This window comes from Homarus americanus, unplaced genomic scaffold (assembly GCF_018991925.1).
Source record: "Homarus americanus isolate GMGI-L3 unplaced genomic scaffold, GMGI_Hamer_2.0 scaffold16836, whole genome shotgun sequence".
NCBI classification, from domain to species: Eukaryota; Metazoa; Arthropoda; class Malacostraca; order Decapoda; family Nephropidae; genus Homarus; species Homarus americanus.
Genome location: NW_024720513.1, coordinates 247,501 through 270,193, shown reverse-complemented (window position 1 = coordinate 270,193; position 22,693 = coordinate 247,501). Strand labels below are relative to the sequence as shown.

Sequence of the window (22,693 nt, the reverse complement as noted above, 5' to 3'; positions counted from 1 at the left end):
TTTGTTTAGTGAGTAACGCGGTTGATGCACCAGCAGTAGAACACATTCAAGGCCACTCTAGACTGATGGTAACCTGTGCGTTTTCTTGGTATTTAGTGGAGTGTGACCTACAAGAATTTGCTGGAGTATGACCAACAAAAAACAAAATTTATTATTCAACTGTAACAAGAGCTTATCAACAGCATTTCAAAAGAGATAAATTTGAAAAAAATGTTTATAAAAATAGTGACTTAACTAACACCTGTAGGTAAGTGTTGACGAGAATCAATGTGTGTGACAATGAGAAAAGTGGGAAAACACAAAAATAAAACAGTGTTATCATTCTTGACCTTAACCAAACATTCTTTACCTGTCATTCTCTTTTCTTTGGTTCTTGCTGCACCCTGTCTCTGATAACAACACTGGCAGCCTTTACTGAGCGCGTTACTCTCTCCTCACTTCTGCATTATATGATGAAGTGTCAACCTAACTAGTCATTACCTAGCCCAACTTAACCTAGTTTATTTAGAAAAGTCTAATATCCTTTAACAGTTCACCTAACTATTTTTATCTAACTCGATTTATTATTATTATTATTATTATTAGTGTGTTTACTGTCCATCAACTGACGATGTGAGTGAAGGTCCTGTGGTAACTGATGCTTCAACACAAGTACAGTAAGGAATAAAATGACCCATATTATACCTCCTGTGTATAAATATTTCAGATCCATTTTAAAATCACGAGTAAATCTGGAAGCAAATTACTACCTGAAATGTGTAATCCGGATTCAGATATTGATCGTGGGTTTAGCGTTATTGTGGGACTTGGAGACAACTGAGTTACCAGAACACTTGACCCGTTCCGCTGCCGTCAACACTACACTTATTGTCAAAGCTTCACAGACGAGATCTTCCTTTATAACTGGTGATGAGGGAAAACTTATATTTACGATAGATTCAATACTACGTTAACAACATTCTGGTAAACCATCTTTGCTTCGTAGCTAACGTGAACCAGTTAAATTGTTATTACATAAATGAATAGCAGGAAGATTTGATGCACGACTCTTGAAAATTTGCATGAGGAATTCTAAAAATAGGTTAGGCTAGGTTAGAGTAAGTTATTCAGAGTATAGATTTAAGTTATAGTTAAAATATGATAAAAGTAAACAATATTGATAAAACTGCAAAGAAATTGTTTCATATACAATGGAAAAGACGTCAGAACTGCCATAGAAATCGCTAGTGTGCGCGAAAAGTTGTCCTGTGGTTGGAGCCGAAGCGTTGACCTCACATACCACGACGCGTGACCAGGTAGTGGAGGAGGCCAGTTAGTACATGGATACCTCCCTGCCTCCTCCTTTACTTACCTCATTCCCTCACCCATTCCTCCCCTCCCTCTCTCTCCTTCCCTCCTTCATTCAATCTTTACCTCCCCCTTCACTCTTTACTCTCCCCCTTCCTCACCCTCCTTCCTTCCTCATTTACTCCCTAACTCCCTCCATTCCTCACCCATTCCCCTCCCTCCTTCCTTCCTCATTTACTCCCTAACTCCCTCCATTCCTCACCCATTCTCCTCCCTCCTTCCTTCCTCATTTACTCCCTAACTCCCTCCATTCCTCACCCATTCCCCTCCCCCTCCTACCTCCCCTCATTCACTTCCTGCCATCCTCCCTCCAATAAGTATTGGTGGTCCATCTATATCCAGTGTTGAAGGATACTTGTAGAGAACTCGGTGAAGACCAATGACGATATAAGAAGTTCTACTCACAATATGAGATGTTCTACCCATGATAAGAGATGTTCTACCCACGATAAGAGATGTTCTACCCACGATAAGAGATGTTCTACCCATGATAAGAGATGTTCTACCCACGATAAGAGATGTTCTACCCACGATATGCGATGTTCTACCCATGATAAGAGATGACCACGATCCATACTCCCAATGACATTCTACACAATATGAGATGTTCTACCCGATAAGAGATGTTCTACCCACGATATGTTCTACCCACGATAAGAGATGTTCTACCCATGATAAGAGATGTTCTACCCACGATAAGAGATGTTCTACCCACGATATGCGATGTTCTACCCATGATAAGAGATGTTCTACCCACGATATAAGAAGTTCTACCCATGATATCGATGTTCTACCCATGATAGATGTTTTACCCACGATAAGAGATGTTCTACCCACGATATGAGAAGTTCCCACCCACGATATAAGTTCTACTCACGATATGGGATGTTCTACCCACGATATGAGATGTTCCCACCCACGATATGAGAGCTAATGATATGAGATGTTCTACCCACGATATGAGATGTTCTACCCACGATATGAGATGTTCTACCCACGATATAAGAAGTTCTACCCACGATATAAGAAGTTCTACCCACGATAAGAGATGTTCTACCCACGATATGAGAAGTTCTACCCACGATAAGAGATGTTCTACCCACGATATGAGATGTTCTACCCACGATAAGAGATGTTCTACCCACGATATGAGATGTTCTACCCACGATATGAGATGTTCTACCCACGATATGGTAATGAATGAAGTGTTGGGGTGTTTATTCTTCACGTGATTAAAGAGTTCATGTTAAAAATATATAAAATTGATATAAACATAATTTATATAACACAAATATAAACAACTAGACATATATAGACAGGTTGTGGTCTTTATTATTATACCAACTCTCAGATTACCGTAAAAGGTTCAGCATACAGACAGCAGCAAAATATGAGTCAATATTTGTCAGGGAGCTGCATCCATTTACCATTATATTTTAAATGACGTTATTTAAATTCCAATGTGGCGGCCGTATTGTTTATTTTCATATTTTTGTGCACATAGAGCAAAATTTACTAACTCTTTCAACGGCTTTTATTTGTTCTATTATTATCGAAAGAATATTAATAATCGTTTCATTACGTTATTGAAATTTTTTAATATAATGTTCCTAACGTGTTCCAACTAGTGCAATACAAATTAATAAAGGTTGTCTATAACTAATTATGTAAAGGCGGAATAGATCCTGTTATATAATGGTGCAGTAAATTTAGGAGTGTTTCAGTGATTCAAAGGCGCAATAAAAATGAGTGTGCCATTGAAGCCTCCGTAAAGGAAAATGAAAGGCGACTCGTAACTCGTGCAGCTGTGGCGCCTCTGTTCAGGCAACTAACTGGCAACTTTATAAGAAAAAGATGCCATTCCCACTTTCATACACTCAATTTATACAAACAAAAACCATTAATTTGCAGCTCATAAGCCTTAAACCGTTACATTAATATATAAAAGTAAACATTTGTAAAAGTTTTATTAATTATCATATTACGAAACTTTTAAAATAAACAAAATACTTAATCACAATCAAAAGTCAACAAAGTCTTATAAAAAAATATCAATATTCCTTCGTCTAAAACAATGAGTAATAATTTTAATAAAAACGACGCAGCTAATAAATACTATTACATTTAAAATTCTAAACTTAGCTTGCCCAAATGGGTTTAAGTCCTTGTAACCAATGTATATTATTGGAACTGTTGTTGTTGGCAGCAGGGCTTGGGGCCAGTTGTCGCTCAGCTGTTGTGAGGGAGAGTCGGTGTGAGTCGCGCTCCCATTGTGCGGTATATGTGAATGGTTTATTCTCTCGTCTCTCAGTTGGATGTATTTCCTAACTTAAGTGTCTGGCCTGTAAGTAACGACTACACTAGTTAACATAATTTTAGATACCATAGAAAAAAGTACTTGAACAAATCCCTTGTTGCTTCAGCTCAACTAGTTAGCTTTTGTTAATATATCTCCACAGCTTGAACCTCCGCTGACGGGAATAACGCCAAGCCGTGTTTGAAAATTACTCCACGTGGTATAATTATTGCCTTTTACTGTGATTCTGTGTACTGTAGGAGTTAAAGCTGCCCTAGAAATTCTCTATTGATAAGACGGAATAAAGAACCGGTGTGGACGTTCGCCCTCCTCTCCTGGACATTATGAAGAGGTAAATTATACATTATTATCACCCCCTCAAGATCCACCACGTTATATAGGGCTTGTCTGTTATTGGGATGATGAATTAGTGTAGTATCTCAGCAGTGTGCAGCTGGTGGACCACTGTACTGTGTTACGCTGTACTGTTACCAAGGCAACAGAGGGCGGGTAATGTGTTGAAGGAGGTGGTGTTATGGTTGGGTCCCCTCTTACATGTTTCACGTAAATTATGGCACCGAAAAACAAATAGTCCTACGTTTGTGAGGATGTTGTAGCGTGTGTTGTGTTGTAGTGAGGCTAGATAATAACCTATCATTGGTATATCCGTGGTCGAGTCGCCATGCTGTTTATCAGTGGTTGAACACATGTTGACTCACTGTAGACTTATATGATAATGTTACTGAATAATTATCTATCTGTCTTGTATAGCGTTGATAGTGAGTGGTCTTCCTGAAATAAGAAAATGAACTACCACATGAATTTCATTTACTGTTAACCTCAGTATTCATGTTTATTATGGTATATATTCAGGGTGAAGTTTAATATTTATTGTTTCTCTATTGCCACAATGAAAACAACAACTTCAAATGCATACACAGGCAACAAACGTCTCCTTAGAACGAAGAATACAACACGAATATTAAGATTAATTAAAACTCCCGTTGATCCAATTCTCGTATTTCCGGAGGACCTCGTATACAAGTGTTCTACGAGTGTCATATTTCATGTAGATTCTGCCAAATTTTATTAAGGTTGCTTGAATAGTGGCAGCGGTGTACAGCCATATGTGGTAGTGATGAGATTTTGACATATTTTACAACGATTAACATTGTACTTTTATTTGTGTGTGTGAATATTGGAGATGTAACCTAGATTTAATAAGTGCTTGAAAATGAGGGGGGTTTATTCTTCAGGTGCCGTATATATGGGTCCTGTAGAGTCCAATTGAGTGGTATATAAAGCAGACTGTACGCCTGGCCCAGTGTTGGTAAGGAATGTGGGTTGCATGAGGAAGAGCCACTATTCATGGATCTCGTAAAGTCTACTTAGGCAGCAAGAAATGTGGATGGGTTTTATGATTACACGAGTAGCCTAGTGTTGTATTTATTATTATTATTCGGCATAGTTTCAGGAAGGTTTGTTGGTTGCCTGTACAGAGAGCAGTGTTTCAGGGTGGCGTGACTTATCCGCGGTAGAGTCTTCTTCGTAAGGGTTTATTTTTGTTGAAGTTACGATGTATTACTACGCTTTAACAATTACGATCTTTAAGCGTAAATATTAGGCTAGTTAATACTCTTAATGATCAACAATATAAATATATATATATATAAATTGGGTAATTTGTTGGAGTGTCATTTTGAATTTGACTGGTACCATTGTATTAATTAATTATTGGTGGCTGGAGACAACTCGTGATTGCAACATCAGTCTACCAATATTACTTTTTGTAGGCTGGAGTTAGAGTCGAGGACTGCTTGTAATTTCAGTAACTTTCTACCTTTTTTTCGTAGAATCTAATACAGGCTGATGATAGTTTATACTTTGGATATTATTTTATTGTATATGAATCTACGCCAGATAAGAATGTCGTAAAACTATCAAATAAGTTAAGAGTTGAGATTAAATCGCATGATAAGGGCTGGGGAAGCTTACAATACGAGCACATTATCTTAGTGTGGATTTTCTAAAGCTTATTTAATGTCTGGGAATAGCTGGTTGGGGGGGGGGCACTCTTAACGGCCCAGGAAGAAACTTGTAAAAGGAGCAGCATTTTACGTTTGTGTGTATCGTTAAGAAAATATGAAGATGTAGTTGGTGAAGACATTAATGACAAGGGAATTTAACCTAACAATAATGTAAGTTAGGTTATGGTAGTTTAGGTTAGGTAGTTTAGGTTAGGTAGCCGGGTTAGGTTTGGTTAGGTTAGGTCAGGTTAGGTTAGGTAGCCGGGTTTGGTTAGGTTAGGTTAGGTTTGTTCGTTTTGTGTCGTCATTAATGTTGGGACCAGGAACTGCATCTTACCCCGACAATTACTAATACACCCCTACTTCCTTGTGTCGTTGGTGTAATAACACAAAGTGAAAGAATAATTTCCATGTTAACGAGATTGGTGTCGAGTGTTATATAGTCTTAAAATATTTACCTTAAAAATCATTCCAGCTCATGATGGCTTTACTGTGGTAACATGACGCTCATTAAATGATTAGGTTAATTTATATTTTGAAAGTGTATTAGGAATGTTTTGAATTGTTTTCTTCTTAACTTGTCAAACACTACACAAATATAAGTTGTTGTTGAGTGTAAAAAGCAAGAATCAGGTAACGGTACTTGAAGACCTTGGTTGTTGCAACACCCACTAAAACAATAACATCTCTTATCCTCTTGAGCTCCTACTTTTGTAAAGGGTGTGAGTGAAGTACGTCTGTATCAGCTAGCTACATGGTGTTGTGTATGTTAAAGAAATACTCCCACCCCCAGGGCCCGGCTCACCTTGTACTGCTTCTGGCCAAAGTTGGGTATAGGCCAGTTGATCCCCGACATGAGCGGGCGAGTGATCCACAACCCACACCCAGGTCATAAGGAGTGGATTGCCTCGTGCGATACTCTCTCTCTTTTACATAAGGTGACACCAGCTACAGGAAGCGAGCGGGCCCTGCCTACAGAAATTAAGCCGCACTTCGCAATAAACCCCTCACGTACTGAAACATCCATCAGTTAGGTCAAGAACGGCACATATAGAGCTGACTAACAGAGCCAGGAAATGTGAAAAATAGCCGAGGGTGGATAAAAATGCTGTACTTATAGTATATTGCACCCCGGAGCCTCGTGGGAACAAATGCAGTAGTTTAGAACGACGCCATATGGCAGCCTCGTAACTACGGTATTTAAAACACGAAGCTCGGTAGTGAAGTACTCAGTTTGCATATTCCATTTCATTTTGATACTTTTTTATTTGTGTAAAAGTTAATATTATGCATGGAAGTATGTTCATTACAATATGATGAAAATTCGTATCGCCCATTCAGCAATTTTGTGCACGTTTAGTCACGGGGGAATACTGTTCATTGCAATATGTAAAAATGGTACAGTATTAATATTTTTGGCACACCACCGAGAGGATGATGTTCATTACCACATGGATAAAACACATATATCTCCAACCATCTGAATGAACGTTTAGTGAGCGAGTGAATTTAGTCAATGTGTAAAAGAGAGATGGGGAGAAAATAGAGTTGTGTTGGTGGCGGCGGGGCGGGGGAGTATGGGCTTGTCACTGATGAATAGGCTTTATGTCTTCACTCTGTCAGCCAGCGTCGGGTAAACTGTCTTCACCACTGCAATTCCCTGTGTGTGTGTGTGTGGATAATGTCATATTAGTGTCATTATGTGTGTGTGTGTTGTTTATAGAGATTTATTGATGGTTATGTAAAATCCACCAAACTCTCGCTTGTTTTTCCTAGACAACTGAAATGAATGATGCAGTTTTAGCACTTGAAGGATGTAAACAAGACGCTAAGAGAGTCGGTAGAGGGTTGGGTTAGACAAGGAGTGAAGAAGAGGATGCAGTAAGGAAAGAAAAGAAGAAGCTAGCGAATGGTAGACGAAATAGAGGAAGCTGCGATGGAGAAACTACGTGAGAATTATAAATAACAAAGAAGAGAAGCATAAGGCAAATAACAATGGCCAAGGAGAATAAGATAGAGATGTGAAGAAAGATATGAGAGATAGGAATAACAAGAGGAGAGATAACTAAATCGAAGAAGAATTAGGAGAAAACAAAGAATAAGATAACTGCCATAAAAAACCCCACACGATTCGATTGGTTGTACCTACATTTCATCGTTAAATAACAATTGTTCGGGTGAGAGTCGGGTGTGTACGGTATAGATCAGAGGGAAGCGGTGAAGGTCGACGAGGAGAAAACTAACTCAACAGGGAACTAGTTAAGTAATGTCAGAGAGAGAGAGAGAGAGAGAGAGAGAGAGAGAGAGAGAGATGTTGTGTTCGGAGGGGTTACTATGGTGACCAGTTTAAACAAGAGACGGATGTGATGACGTGGGTGTTTTAGTGGCGCTCGTGACTATTACTGTTATCACCACTATTACAACCTTTATTGAACCACCACCAGGTTACCAGATCCATTAAACTACCACCACCATCCTCACCATTAGACTACCACCCCCCTACTTCTAGATTACCACCACGCCCCTTTTGTATATTCCGTGCAGGGAGGCGGTGAGGGAGGGAGGGAGAGGGAGAGTAAGGATGGGTAGTATGGATACGGAGGTTTGTGGTGAAGGGGAGAGGGGAGATGGTAACAATTATACCGTCAATACTACTACTAATACTAATGATACCGGCAATAATAATAATAATACCGTAATGATAATATTTATAAAAAATGAACCAAAATATAACTAATGCATTATGATAAACAGTTGGTAATATCATATCTGATACTGAAAGGAAATGCTGTACTTTAATTAAATCCAGTAGCCTAGTGTGTGTAAAATGGCCGCGATCAACACTTGTGGTTCAGCATAACACACATACTGTACTACATGAACTGGTGTGGATGACTTTATTATTGACCTTTTGTTAATTATTATTGACCTTTAGCTTATTATTGTTATTATTATTATTGACCTTAAACTTATTTTTATTGATTTGTATAGCTAATTATTATGGATATTCAGTTTATTATTATTAGTGTTGACCTTTTACTGTTATTATTGACCTTTTAAAACACACTGGAGAAGCTGGTGTCAGTTATTAGCTTCACTGTACAGCATTCAAGAGATCTCACAGGCACTGGTCTTGGTTATTTAATGACAGGGGTCACCACCACGCAGGTCATGTAAGGTCAGAGGTCATCACCACCACACAGGTCATGTAAGGTCAGAGGTCACCACTACCACACATAAAGGTCATGTGAGATCAGGGTTAAGTTCGTCAACACAGGTCATGTAAGGTCAGTTAAATTCGTTAACACATGTCATGTAAGGTCAGAGTTCACCAACAGGTCAAAGTTTTGTTCACCACCACAGGTCACTTAAGGTCAAATGCCTCCACAGCACAGGTTAATTGGACTCAACAGGTCATTAAAGGTCACCACTATCACCATCACAGGTCATTCGCGTTCAGATCACGATTTTTTTTGTACCCCCGTAGGCCTAGGTGTACAGTGAAGCTTAAACCACCACTCCACTCGTTACCTCGCACAATACTGCCATTACATTAGGTTAGGTCAGGTCAGGTCAGTTTCGGTTAGGTCAGTTTAGGTTAGGTCAGGTCAGTTTAGGTTGAGATAGATTAGTTTAGGTCAGGTCAGTTTAGGTTAGGTCAGGTCAGTTTAGGTTAGTTTAGGTCAGGTCAGGTCAGTTTAGGTTAAGTTAGGTTAGTTTAGGTCAGGTCAGTTTAGGTTAGGTCAGGTCAGTTTAGGTTAGTTTAGGTCAGGTCAGTTTAGGTTAGGTTAGGCAAGGTCTAGTTTGGTATTACTCTACTTAACGTCGACGCGTAAACCTGTTTTTTTTTCGGTTGGGTTTGAAATTACGGTGAGGTAAACTGTATAGCATTATATTCGCCCGGTGGAGGATAGAATACATCAGTTTTATGAGAGTTTGGTAAATATGGAAGGTTACCAGGGAGTGAGGGAACCAGTTATAGAGATTAGATAAAAGTTAGGCTCCGTATCGCCGCACCCTCCTCCCCCTACCCCCCCAAGCGGACCGGCCGGTGGGTGGTGGTGGTGGTGGTTGGACGGACCGGGTGAACTTGCCGCCACCGTCCGCTGTTGTACCGTCTATCGTTGTAGCGGCCGTCTAACATTATACTGTCTTATTTCTTGTACTGTCTATCGTTGTAGCGGCCGTCTAACATTGTACTGTCTTATTTCTTGTACCGTCTATCGTTGTAGCGGCCGTCTATCATTTTACCGTCTTTCATTGTGCCGTTTTATTTCTTGTTTTTTAAAGCTATCGTATTTTATTGTAACGAATAGGTAAAAAAAAATACTTGGATTACCATACGGCGTGAGATTAGGCACCCCAGCTTATATAACCTAACCTAACCTAACCTAACCTAACCTAACCTAACCCTCTTCCAGGTAGCTATAGTGTTAGGGTGTTTAATCACGTGATCCAAATACATACCAAAATTTATCATATCATTCAATAAAATTCTTGTTCGTATAATTAAAAAAAATATATTACTGTTTTTATAAGATTTTTTTTTATTAATGAAAAATAGATTACGGTATTTTGAGACGTTAACTATATATATATATATATATCATGTAGGTAAATTACTAAATCTCCCCCATATTGCCAGTCTCTATCAGTTAGGTAAGTGAGGCGGGTGTTAAGCTGATCAATACAGATGGGAACTTTGTTAAATAAATTGATTTGAAATAATAGTGTGAGGTAACAATATCCTGATAGATTAATTGATTGTGTTGGAGTCTAGGCACCCCAGCTTATATAACCTAACCTAACCTAACCTAACCTAACCTAACCTAACCCTCTTCCAGGTAGCTATAGTGTTAGGGTGTTTAATCACGTGATCCAAATACATACCAAAATTTATCATATCATTCAATAAAATTCTTGTTCGTATAATTAAAAAAAATATATTACTGTTTTTATAAGATTTTTTTTTATTAATGAAAAATAGATTACGGTATTTTGAGACGTTAACTATATATATATATATATATCATGTAGGTAAATTACTAAATCTCCCCCATATTGCCAGTCTCTATCAGTTAGGTAAGTGAGGCGGGTGTTAAGCTGATCAATACAGATGGGAACTTTGTTAAATAAATTGATTTGAAATAATAGTGTGAGGTAACAATATCCTGATAGATTAATTGATTGTGTTGGAGTCTAGCTGAAAGAATGTGTGGCGTGAGGGAGGGAGGAGGTAAGTGAGAGTGAGGGGTGAGTGAGAGTGAGGGGTGAGTGAGAGAGGAGTAGAGGAGCGAGGAGTGAGGGGAGGAGGTGAGGGTGAGGGGTGAGTGAGGTGAGGGTGAGAGGAGAGGGGGGAGGAGGTAAGTGAGGAGGGTGGTGAGTGAGGTGAGGTGGAGAGAGAGTGGGGCGAGTGAGAGGAGAGAGAGGGGTGAGGGTGAGTGAGAGTGAGGGGTGAGGAGGGTGAGTGAGGTGGAGGAGAGTGAGGGTGAGGAGAGGAGGGGTGAGTGAGAGTGAGAGGAGGTGAGTGGAGAGTGAGGGGTGAGTGAGAGTGAGGGGTGAGGAGGGAGGGGGAGTGGAGAGGGGTGAGGAGAGGAAGAGTGAGAGAGGAGTGAGAGAGGGAGGGAGTGAGAGTGAGGGGTGAGTGAGAGTGAGGGGTGAGTGAGAGAAGTACAGTAGTGGGCGAGGGGCCAGAAAATCCAGAGTAAACACAAGCTGAACCCACCACCTTTCCCCACACCCGCCAAGCGTCTCTTTGCCACGCCTTGCCCACGCTCCAACGTTTCCTGGACACACACCAACCACGTCACCCGCGCCTTTCGTTACCTAGGTCAAATTCCTCCTTGCCACGCCTTTCACACGCCCTAATGTTCCTCACACATACACGCGCGCCCTACGGAACCCGCGCCATCCGTCACCCACGCCATACGTCACCCACACTATCCGTCACCCACGCCATACTTCACCCACGCCATACGTCACCCACGCTATCCGTCACCCACGCCCCGTTCTGTGAAGTTTACGTCATCGTGGGCAGCTGTGTTCACTCATCGCATTAATTAATTATTCATCTCCTTCCACCAGCCACACTGAGACTCCCAGTCCTCTTAGGCCCCAGTCCTCTTAGGCCCCAGTCCTCTTAGGCCCCATTTCTCTTAGGTCCCAATTCTCTTAGGCCCCCAGTCCTCTTAGGCCCCAGTTCTCTTAGGCCCCAGTCCTCTTAGGCCCCAGTCCTCTTAGGCCCCAAATCACATGGGTCACAGTCCTCGTAGACCCCAGTGGTTTTAGGGACGAAGAAAGGGATATTGTATTGACCATGAATATGAAGGGATTTAGGGCAGGAGCTACGAGTCTGTCTCATTCTTTCTGTACACCACACCTGTGTGTCTGTCTGTCTCTGTGTCAGTCTTTGCACACCATACCTGTCTGTCTGTGTCAGTCTTTGCACACCATACCTGTCTGTCTGTCTGTCTGTGTCAGTCTTTGCACACCATACCTGTCTGTCTGTCTCTGTGTCAGTCTTTGCACACCATACCTGTCTGTCTGTGTCAGTCTTTGCACACCATACCTGTCTGTCTGTCTGTCTGTGTCAGTCTTTGCACACCATACCTGTCTGTCTGTCTGTGTCAGTCTTTGCACACCATACCTGTCTGTCTGTCTATTTCTGTCAGTTTGCCTACCGTACATTTCTGTATGTTTGTTTATCTGTCTTTCTGCATAGGCCTACCGAACCTGTCTTTCTGCATAGGCCTACCGAACCTGTCTTTCTGTCTCTGTGTCTGAATGTTTGTTCGTCTGTATGTCTAGTGTGTCTGATGGAGGGGGGGAGGGGTGAGAGGGTGATGGGAGAGGGGTGAGAGGGTGATGGGAGAGGGGGTGAGGGGTGATGGGAGAGGGGTGAGAGGGGTGATGGGAGAGATTGAGGGTGATGGGAGAGGTGAGGGGTGATGGGGAGAGGGGTGAGAGGGTGATGGGAGGGTGAGGGTGCATATCAAGTGCCACTTGAGCGATGGATTTGGTGTTAATAGCGAACGTGTTCTGTAAGGATATTACTCATATAACACATCCTCTCTCTCTCTCTCTCTCTCTCTCTCTCTCTCTCTCACACGAAGACAATAAAGCCTGAGGAGGGAAGGGGGAGGATAGTGGAGGTGAGGGAAGGAGTAGTGGAGGGTGTTGAGGAGGAGTGGTGGAGGGTGAGGAAGAGGTAGTGGAGGAGAGGTAGTGGAGGGGGTGAGGGGAGGAGTGGTGGAGGGGGTGAGGAGTAGTGGAGGTGAGGAGTGGTGGAGGTGAGGAGTGGTGGAGGTGAGGGAGAGGAGTGGTGGAGGTGAGGTAGGAGTAGTGGAGGGGGTGAGGAAGGAGTAGTGGAGGGGGAAGGGGTAGTGGAGGGGGAAGGAGTAGTGGGTGAGGGAGTGGTGGAGGGTGAGGGAAGGAGTGGAGGGTGGGGAGGGAGGTGGTGGAGAGGGTGAGGAGGGAGGGTTAGTGGAGGATGAGGTAGTGGAGGGTGAGGGAGGAAGGAGTAGTGGAGGTGAGGGAGGAAGAGTAGTGGAGGTGAGGAAGGAGTGGTGGAGGGTGAGGAAGGAGTAGTGGAGGAGTGGGGAGACAGTGGGAGGGAGTGAGGGAAGGAGTAGTGGGAGGTAAGGGGGAGGGGGTAGGGAGGGTGAAGAGTTGGTGAGGTGGAGGTGAGGGGGAAGGGTAGTGGAGGAGTGAGGAAGGGAAGAGGTAGTGGGAGGGGTGGGGAGGTAGGGTTAGTGAGAGGTGGAGGTGAGGAGTAGTGGAGGGTGAAGGTAGTGGAGGAAGAGTGGTGGAGGAGTAGTGGAGAGGAGTGGTGGAGGTGGGGAGTAGTGGGAGTAGTGGAGGGGGGTAGAGAGTTAGTGAGAGGTGGTGAGGTGAATCAAGTTTATTTAGATTTATATATTCTGTGTTGCAATTGCATTATCTCGGTTCAGTAGTTGCAATTGTACATTTTGGAACTTTTTTCGGTGGTAAGGACGCGTGAGTAGCGTACAGTGACGGCCAAATACCCTGGACACATGTGACATAATCTAATGATAATAATAATAATAATAATAATAATAATTAACGGTTTATTGAAAGAGCTTGGCAGCCAGAAGGCTGAAAATATACAGTTACATATTTGGGGAATGGGTTTCGAATTACAAATAATATACAAGTAACATAAGTGACACAAATAAGACATATAATAACTAGATGGGGAAAAGCTCAAACTACAGTTCATTTCAACATAGTGACAGTGCAAGAAGTAGTATTTAGTAATCTACTGTGTGTGTGTGTGTGTGTGTGTGTGTCGTTTTTGTATTCTTGGTGTGATTTTTTTTTTGGGGGGACGTGATTTAATTTTGTAATTTTTGGGGGATTATACACTTTTTAATTTAATTGTTTTTCTGGTGTGATTTTTCTTTCTTTGTTTTGTTCAGGATTATTTTTTTGTTTCGTGTTATTTTGTAATTTCTTTGTATTTTCTTTGTTTAATTTTTTTCGGACGTAATTTCAGTTTTTTCTTTTTTCTATGTAATTTTGTATTTTTTTATTCTGTGGTATTTTGATGACTGCCTGGGCTATACCTGACTGGGCTATATCTGACTGGGCTATACCTGACTGGGCTATACCTGACTGGGCTATACCTGACTGTGGCTATACCTGACTGGCTATAGTTGAGATATAGTCTGGATACAACCCTCACATCCTTACCTGACATTCACCACTTAGAGCCCCATTGCTAATCACTGAGTAGGGCACCTGGACCCAGATGGAGACGGGAAAACTGACCCAAAGTGCATATAGTAATAGTCTCCAGTGTGCTGTATCCACCTCGCCCTTAACGGTTGATCAGGTCTCTGGGAATCACTTAATATATTTTTTCCCGCAGTGGAGGTGAACGAGAGTAAGTGGGTTAGGACACTTGATACCACTTAAGCATTCAGAGTTAGACACGCTTACATATATTTAGACTCTTAGCTATTTTTGTTTATTATATACATCTATCTTTATGTTTATAGAGCTATTTATGCTATTTATACCTGGTGTCTAGTCCTAGTTATTTGTTATGATGGAGTTATATGTAGGTCTTTCTATCTACCTGGTTATCTGTCTGTCTGTCTCTCTTTTTCAACACATTAGGAACTAAGAGCAACAGTGAAGTGCATGGTGTGGCTCATGACCGCACCACACCCTCACCCCACCACCACCAGTAGACAGAAAGACCAACACAAATGTCACAGGAGCCAGGGCTGTGGGGCTGACCTTCTGCCACTGTCAGTCTGAACTTAATACAACCAACACCACTTTCACCTGTACCCGCTACCTGCCCAACACACACACACACACACACACACACACACACACACAGATAGCTATATACATCAGTGTAAGGTATATACTTAGGTTTGTATAGTAAGGTATAACTCTGAGGTATACCAAACACTTCCTCAGTTATGTACTTCAATATAATGTATGTAGGTTAATTAACTAACTACCTGAATTACAAATGCCGGGTACCAGTTCCTCACTCCACTTCCTCATACCAAACACTCACTCAGACACATATCTTAACTTAGATATAACGAAAGGAAGTGAAGCTTTTGAACTGTCATGAAACAATAACTATTTTTTTTTTGCAATTTTCCGGATGTTTTTTCTTGTAATAGATACGTATAGATAAAAATTCAGTGTTTAAATTTGATCAAATACATATAATGACTTTTATCGGTACGTGTGAATATACCTGGATGTGAATTTAAGTTCAGTAAATTTAATGACTATCAAATATAGCAAAGCTTCTATACAATAAAACCTCTATTTAAGGGACGGAGAGAAAAGTCCATTATATCGAGGGACCGTTAGATGTGAAACCTCCAGTTAACGGATTATATGGAGAGAGGAGTCCGTTATATGGAGGGATTACTGTATTGTAACACACACAGAACAGCATCCCCCCAGCACACACACATACACAGTCCTCATAGGTGGAAGTACGTGGATGACTGCACTGTGTGGGTTACAGTGGACAACACCTCACCGGACTACTCATCGCTACAAGGCACCCTGTACAGGCTACTCCGGCTACTACAACAACGCTCTCTCCACCCTGGAAATGCCATCCCTCAGTGACCACCACCACGCACTAACAGAGTTTGACAGTGGACTACTGCACCATCCTCGTCATCGCCACCTACTGCCACCTGCAGTCCCCCGCCCACCTCGCGCAATCCACCACTACAACAAAATTCAGCCCATAAGAGCCTGCACTGATAGATATAACAGCAGCACCATCCCATCTATTGTTAAAATAATAAACAACTCCTGATTTATGTACTGTACAGCCCTGTAAATGTATTGAACGCATATCATTATGTCTAAATTACATGTAAGTTTGTATATTCAGCCACCGGCTGCAACTCTATTAATAAACCTTTTATTATTATTGTTATTATTATTATTATTATTATTATTATTATTATTATTATTGTTATTATTATTATTATTATTACACACAGAACAGCATCCCCCCCTCCACACACACACACACACACACACACACACACACACACACACACACACACACAAAGTTGTACACGAGGTAGCTATAGTTTTATCATGTTTCATTCAGGTGGGAAATTTTAACCGGACCTTGAGTGTGATGTTTAACAGTAGGCCTCTTGTGTGTCTGCCTTTTGGTCTGTCTGTCTGTTTGTCTGTCTGTCTGCTATCTGTCTGAATGTATTTTTTGTGTGTCTGTCTGTGACTGTTTTTTGTCTTTGTGTCTGTATGTCTGTCCTTTTCTCTCTGTGTCTGCCTGTCTTTCTTTTTGTCTTATTTCTTTGTGTCTATCTCTGTGTCTGTATTTTTCATTACGTCTGTCGGCAAATCTTTCTGTATCTGTCTGTGTCTGCATTTCTTTCTGTCTGTCTGTCTGTCTCTCATGCGTTGTGTTGCAGTAATTACATCTGAATAATACATGAAGGAATTCTCTGGCGTATTATTAGTTTACAGCCTTCTCTCTCTCTCTCTCTCTCTCTCTCTCTCTCTCTCTCTCTCTCTCTCTCTGTATTTGTCTGTCTGTCTATGTTTCTGTCTTGTCTGTCTGTGTCTCATACTGCAGTAGTGGTAATTACATGACACGTGTCGCAGTGTACGTGTATAATGTAACAATACAGTCGGTCGCCCAGGTGTGTCTCTGTAATTACCTGTATAAGTTGTTATAGTTTTTTGGTAGTGTAATGGGTCTCTGAACTCTCCTGTGTGTGTGTGTGTGTGTGTGTGTGTGTGTGTAGTGAGAGGTGGTGGGTGTAGATCATCTGGTCCGTAAGGGAGGAGGAGGAGGAGGAAGAACAAGAGGAGGAAGAAGAAGAACAAGAGGAAGAACAAGAAGAACAAGAAGAACAAGAGGAAGAACAAGAAGAACAAGAAGAACAAGAGGAGGTCCAGTGTAGGATCTTCACCCCACGTTACTCGTTCAACCTGGAGGTGACGTCAGCCTCACCTTCACCCTGGTTCACCTGTGTGACGCCCCTGGTCTCTCTCTCTCTCTCTCTCTCTCTCTCTCTCTCTCTCTCTCTCTCTCAGTACAAACACACAGTTGAGAAAGAGAGGATTGTGTCTGTATGTATGTTGAGAGTGAGGAAGTGTGTGTGTTGAGAGACCCACCCACCTGTCATGTCCGAGCTAACACACACACACACACACACACACACACACACACACACACACACACACACACACACACACACACACACACACACACACACACACACACAGTATTTTGGTTACTTGTTTACCTCCAGTAGTGAGTGACTAGGATGACTTATGACTGGGTGTTGCTGCCTGGAGGAGAGGGGGTCATGGACGGTGTCGGGTGTCGTAACTAAATCAGTGTCATGATGGAGGGCGGTGTCACTTGTCATGGGCGGTATCGGGTGTCGTAATGTGATCCAGTGTCATGGTGGAGGGGCGGTGTCACTTGTCATGGGCGGTATCGGGTGTCGTAATGTGATCCAGTGTCATGGTGGAGGGGCGGTGTCACTTGTCATGGGCGGTATCGGGTGTCGTAATGTGATCCAGTGTCATGGTGGAGGGGCGGTGTCACTTGTCATGGGCGGTATCCGGTGTCGTAATGTGATCCAGTGTCATGGTGGAGGGATAAATGGCTTCGAGATTATGAGTTGTGTCAAGTGTCGTAAGCGGGGTCAGTCGTGCCTGAATAAAGTGGCACCACAAGTGTCATAGGTAGTGTCAAGTGTCATGAGCAAGGAAGGCATTGTAATTTTGTCTCTTAACTGATCTTAGTGAAGGTATCTAGTTATGGTAGAGTCTCAGTGTAATGTCTCCTAACTAGTAAGTGTGTGTGTGTGTGTGTGTGTGTGTAAGACTCGTGAGGTTACGGTTATCTTAGGGTGGATTCTCAATGATTCTTAACTGCATCTTTTGGTCGTAAGATCAGGTAAGAGAACACTTTTTGGTAAGATTAATTTGGGTTAGAATTAGATTAGCATTAGGGTGGCTAAACTTCAGGTGAAATAATCTAGGTTGTCTAATCTTCAGTTGACCCCCCCCCCTCCCACCCACCCAACCCCCCCTTAGTTGTGCAATAATTTCGATGTTATTACACTCACCATCGTCGTGCTGCCGTAATATAACCGACCCAGTTGTCTGTGTTCCCACGACTACAGGTAACAGGGAGGAAATTGGCACGCCTTCACACGTGTACAGGTAAGATGGGAATAGTTTCTTTATTGTCTTACCTGCGAATCGTAGAGAGAATCCTGTAGCCGTGGGAGATTATTAAAGGTAATACTGTGTGGCCTCGGCATTCTTATTGGCTCCATTACCTGTGTTAACGAGGTGAGTGTTACCTGGGCTGGGGGTAAAGGCAGGTAGGCGGTGTGGTAGTTAAGGGTAAAGAGGCTGGTAGGGTGGGAGGTAACAAGGTGCTTGGTAGGTAGGGAGGTAAGGTGAGGAGGAGGTGGTGGAGCAGGTGGAGTGGAGCCTGGTGTTGTGTAGAGCTGCCTCCTAAGGACACTGTTTATCAGGTGTACTGGTGGATGTGTTCCTGTGTAGGGGGGGGGGTGTAGGAGAGGTGGGGACGAGTAGGAATAGATGGGATGGAGAGATAGATTAGGAGGAGGAAGGAGTAGAAAGATGTGGAGGAGTAGGAGTAGAAAGGTTGGGGGGTCGTGTGATGTAAACGCCCCAGCAGTAAGGTGTGTGTGTGTGTGTGTGTGTGTTGGAAGGTCATCACTGCCAGGTGTAGGGTTGTTTGTCTACCAAATATGTTACGTTTAATGTCTCTTGTGCCGGGATGTAGGGTTGTGGTGTGTCGTCAGCTCACAGTATTGTTAACTTTACGTATAATATTTTTTTTTATCATGGCCAAATTCTCCTGCTTATGTGATCAAGGAATCCTCAAGCGTCCGGGAGGTATTTGCGTTACCTGCCGGAGAATGTACACCTTCCTTGGGTTGTCTGGGGGAGGGGGGGGGGGTTACCTCATAATTGTTTTAAGGCAGCGGCTCACTGGGCACTTTCCTCCAAACACGTTTGGCAAACACGGTCCGGCCAGTAAAACAAAGAGGCGTTTTGCGTCACACTGTGATGTTTTGTTGGCGCGTCTGCCCAACGCAACGAAGACAACAACAAAGCGACTTGACGAGGTTCACCATGGATCCCATTACTACAGTTGAGGCCTTGCAGGATTGTGATATAGTTCTTCAATTGGTAAAGCAAGTGAGGCGTCTGTAAAAGCCAAAGAAAAGACGATGGGAGCGTCGTGAAACTTCTTTAAAAGTGGCGGCGGCTGGATGGTCAAAGAAGACCCTGAATAATGATTTAATAGTACTAAAGAAGCTTTAAAGTGACGAATAAATAGAAACATTTCACCTTTTTATGTTTCATTTAAAGTTATTATTGTTTCATGATTTATTTAAATTTCTACTTGAATAATAAACACCTAATATGAAGCTCATTTGAGCACTAACTCGGCCAGGAAAGATCTCCGCCAAACTGTTGTCCATTTCTCACAACAGCAGAAATCCTGCTGCTGGCTGGGCCGTCAGGCCAGCGGCCCGCAAAACGGGTAACATGTTTGGAGGAAAGTTCCCAGTGTGCCGCCGCTTTTAGGGGTTTGGTATTGTCCTCGTTGTGGTTTAGGTTAGGATTAGTTCATCCACGTGTGACTCTGACCTCCTGAGCCGTATAATATCGGGTGGCTTGAGTCGGAAAAGAGAATATAAGCGACAAGTGGCCGATATTGAGGCTAAACTTAATAACTAATACATCACGTATAAAAAATATCAATATTTGACACCAAGGTTTATAGGATTACCTGTGTAGGATGACTTACACTATACTACAACCTTTCCTTTTGTGCATCGTACAGCTCCGTCGTGGTGTTATTACGACCGGCAGCTCCGTCGTGGTGTTATTACGACCGGCAGCTCCGTCGTGGTGTTATTACGGCCGGCAGCTCCGTCGTGTTGTTATTACGGCCGGCAGCTCCATCGTGTTGTTATTACGGCCGGCAGCTCCGTCGTGTTATTGGCCGGCAGCTCCGTCGTGTTGTTATTACGGCCGGCAGCTCCGTCGTATTTATTTATTACGGCCGGCAGCTCCGTCGTGTTGTCGCTCCGTCGTGTTATTACGGCCGGCAGCTCCGTCGTGTTGGTTGCCACGTGGTAGCTAACTATGTCTATTGGCACACGTTCGCCAGCTCTTTGTTCCCTCTCTTCTACGCCCGCCAGTTCGGTTTGTTGTCATTTGGCTGCCAACTCCCGGGTTTGTTGTTGTACGTTTGACAACCCCGTGTCTGTTATTATACGTTCACCAACCCTGTGTATGTTTTTTTGTGTACGTCCGCCAACACAGTGTTTGTTTTCATGCGGCTGCCAGTTTGTTTTGATTGTTGTCATACGCCAGCTAGGCCACTGATGGTTAACTTAAGTGACCGCCAGGTGGATTCTTGGTGCTAGTGTCGTCTTTGTCTTGTATCGTCACGTTCACACAGTTACATGTTATTATGTGTGTGTGTGTGTGTGTGTGTGTACAGCATATTCTCAGAAGCTCTTGCATACATTTTCGCGGAAGTTAACACGTAGGGTGGCATAATGGTGCTCAGTGTATACAGGGATTATTGTCTTGGCTCCCACGTTCCTTATGGCTTGATAAGGGAGCCATCTTGAGTGTTGGGGTCACGTGAAGATTAGCCCCAGCTTATTTTACCTTAGGAATAACAACGCTAACCTAACCTAACACTACCCTAACCTAACCTAACTTTACACTACCCTAACTTAACATAACGCTAACCCAACCCCTACATAACATTAACATGTTTAATCAACCAGGTGAAATAAGCTGAGGGGAGCTAATCTTCAGGTGACCTCATTAAGTGTCAATCATCGGGAGCTTAATTACGGCACAGGTGTGTTTGAGATGTCTTGAGGAGATTATACTATTGTTAATTAACGAGTACCAAACGTAACTACTATGTACAGTAATTAAGGACTCTGGCTCCTCATTGGCTGAAATTGTAAACATACATTGACTGGGAATGTTTAGTGAGAGAGAGAGAGAGAGAGAGAGAGAGAGAGAGAGAGAAATGTGAATAAAAGAAAGAGAAAGCGAGAGAGAAGAGAAAAAAGGCAGATAAAACAAATAAAAAGTTTTAATCTATAATATTATTGTCGTAGGTATGTTAACAAGGGTGTCCTAGGCGGGGCTTAACAGGCGTGGGCGAGCGTAGTGTGGGCAGGTGTGGGCTGTGACAAGTGTGGGTAGGTGTGGGCGTGGCGTGGGTTTGCGAAAGCAGATGTGGGCGTGATTAACGGTAACAGGTGAGATCATAAGTATCTTTAGCAGGTGTGTGGGCGTGAGTATTGTTGACAGGTGTGTGTTTGTGTGTGACAGGTGTAGGCATACAAGGATGACGGATTAGGTTATACGAATCAAGGAGAGAGAGAGGAGGAGAGAGAGGACACTCCCCATCCTGGCTGAGGTGTTCCTTTGCCTGTAGATGCCGCCATTACCCTTCTTGATACACTCCTCGCTAACGTGACAGCTTCCTCCTCCCCCTCTTCCTTCCTCTTCTTCCTCCTCCCCCTCTTCCTTCCTCTTCTTCCTCCTCCTCCACCGTCTGTTTGCTCTCAGTTCACTTTGCTCCTGTAGTAGTAGCTTTACCCTGGACACACACACACACACACACACACACACAGTTGGGAGTGAGTCAGGTGAATACAGGTGACTCATCCCGGACTTTGTGACCACCTGAGTCACCTCTCGTGTTGTGCAGGTGAGACAGAGAGAAAGAAGGGTGAGGGGGGGGGCGTTCTTTTTCCTCACACTGATGCGGCTACTACTACTACTGATACGTAAAGGACAATATCCGTAGCAGGTTTCCCATTACTCTCTCTCTCTCTGCATCAGGTTAAATTTTGATAATTGCACATAAAAAATCATCAGGTAACAAATAACAACAACAACAACAACAACACATGAACGACATAATCCCACATAATCGAATTAGAACATAATTATTATATAGCTCTGAATAATTAAGCTTGGCGTGTGCAGGTAACATTAGGACAAGTGTATGTTAATTACTTTTACCTGTCATGTGAGTGTAATATATAACACACCTGGATTATTAACTTTGTGTGTGTGTGTGTGTGTGTGTGTGTGTGGGTGTGTGTGTGGGTGTGTGTGTGTGTGTGTGTGTGTGTGTGTGTGTGTGTGTGTGTGTGTGTGTGTGTGTGTGGGTGTGTGTGTATGTGTTAATATTATAAACGATAATGGAGAAGTGAGGATTTAATGGCAGTAGTAGTAATAGTAGTGGTGATAGTGGTAGTAATAGTAGTAGTGGTGGTAAGGGTGGTAGCAGTAGTAGGTCTGTGGCTCAACACAGCTAGGATAGCTACTTATGTATTAGGATATTTAATATTAAGGTAATAAAATGGTGGCGAAGGTGTGGCTATTGGGGGAGCCTGGAGGTCATATTCATATAAAAGAAAAAAAT

At 42.7% G+C, this 22,693-nt stretch overlaps 1 long non-coding RNA gene across 1 annotated transcript in view; it reads left to right on the top strand.

Annotated features, from left to right (window-relative positions):
• Positions 1-3,500: 3,500 nt before the first annotated feature.
• Positions 3,501-22,693, top strand: part of LOC121860554 — a 24,003-nt gene continuing 4,810 nt past the window's right edge. The window contains exons 1-2 of the long non-coding RNA XR_006087889.1: positions 3,501-3,995; positions 13,552-13,559. This is a non-coding gene — a long non-coding RNA (uncharacterized LOC121860554). The remainder of the gene's footprint in view (positions 3,996-13,551; positions 13,560-22,693) is intronic.